The sequence below is a fragment of the Pundamilia nyererei genome, unplaced genomic scaffold, assembly GCF_000239375.1.
Source record: "Pundamilia nyererei isolate P.nyererei 1_Seehausen unplaced genomic scaffold, PunNye1.0 scaffold00096, whole genome shotgun sequence".
NCBI classification, from domain to species: domain Eukaryota; kingdom Metazoa; phylum Chordata; class Actinopteri; order Cichliformes; family Cichlidae; genus Pundamilia; species Pundamilia nyererei.
Window position 1 is genome coordinate 1,129,594 of NW_005187497.1, and position 719 is coordinate 1,130,312.

The following is a 719-nucleotide window of genomic DNA, read 5'->3' on the forward strand; positions in this document are numbered from 1 at the left end:
TGTGTCGTCCGGCCTGCAACCTTACAGCTGGTAAGGATAAAACAGAAACAGATCAAACGTAACAGGATGGAGCAGGTTTTTATGTTTTTAGGGAGCCAAATTTTCAGATCATAGTACTTTAATTTTAAATTACCTTCATATGAGAAACAGTTATGAAATGTCTGTTTTTAAAAAAAAAAAGCCAGTATTTGATCAAAGAACACATTAACTGTGTTAACAGTTTAATAGTACCAGAGTAATAATTAAAGTATTTTAACCTGTATCAGGGTTTGTAGTATAACAAGATACAAACACACAGCATCTGGAAAACTTTGCCCCACCGCATCCGAGCAGCTCCGCTGTGTGACAACACACACGCAGACACACAAAAATATGCGAGCAGGATTGCGTCCCTAAAAAGCGCCTCTTTCCACATCTCCTCAAATCTATTCATGTCCAAGCAAGTTTTCAGAAGTTCAACCACCATGTCTTTACACAAAAGTAAAAAATGAAGACGCTCAAAAACCTTTACAAGTACAGAAAATGCACATTCCTGAGAAGCTGATTAACAGGAAAACTGTAAAACAGGAAAACTGTGAAAACAAATTAAAAGATTATTAGAAGTTTACAAAAAAAAAGGATACATTTTAAAATTGTAAATTTAAGTATTAAATCCTTAAATATAGTTTAGTGTTAATTTTACTGACAATAATTTGGCCATTTATTAACATTTAAATTTG